Source organism: Crocodylus porosus, unplaced genomic scaffold (genome assembly GCF_001723895.1).
Source record: "Crocodylus porosus isolate Cpor-Errol unplaced genomic scaffold, CroPor_comp1, whole genome shotgun sequence".
In the NCBI taxonomy this organism is placed as follows: Eukaryota; Metazoa; Chordata; order Crocodylia; family Crocodylidae; genus Crocodylus; species Crocodylus porosus.
Genome location: NW_017728925.1, coordinates 13956237 through 13956929, shown reverse-complemented (window position 1 = coordinate 13956929; position 693 = coordinate 13956237).

Genomic DNA, 693 nt, shown 5'->3' with positions numbered 1-693 from the left:
AAATGCAGATTTTTTTTTTTTTTTTTTTTTTTAAACGGTTTGAACCAGACTGGGGGAAGAAAAAAATCTGAGACCTTATTTAAATGTATTGGATTTTTTTATCTACAGGTGCTACAGCCCGTTACTTCCTGTCTCGGTGCTCTGTCATGTTTTGTGTATTCAGTTTTTGGTTTGTTTCTCTCTGTCTCTTTCTTGTACAGAATTTGGAGATTTACAGGTATAGAGGATTTCCAGATGCAGCACATTTTTTATTTTATCTATAATTTTTTCCACAGTTGTTTTTTTTCTCTCTCTCTCTTTTATAGAACACTTTTTAAAATCCCATTTGAGGGAAACCCCGGTTCTATTAATATACACTTTGTAATCCAAGGGGCAGAAATTTATTGTAAATTTCTTCATTTTTAAACTTTTTTTATTGTAAAGAAAAAAAATATACGGCGTTTAACAGAAAGCTATACTTTTCTTATCCCCACTGTCAGCCCCTTGAGGCGACCTCAATGCCTTGAGCTTGGGAAAGCCCTGAAACTTGGCCAGCCAAGGGCCATGTTAGCAACTTGCCATGAGCCTCACGCAGTGCAGATTGCATTTGCTTGCGATCTCTATAATAGAGAGATACAGGGCAGGAGGACTGCACTTCTCAGCATGCCATATTCAGTCTCAGCAGGCTCAGATTCACACCACTCCAGAGGGGAT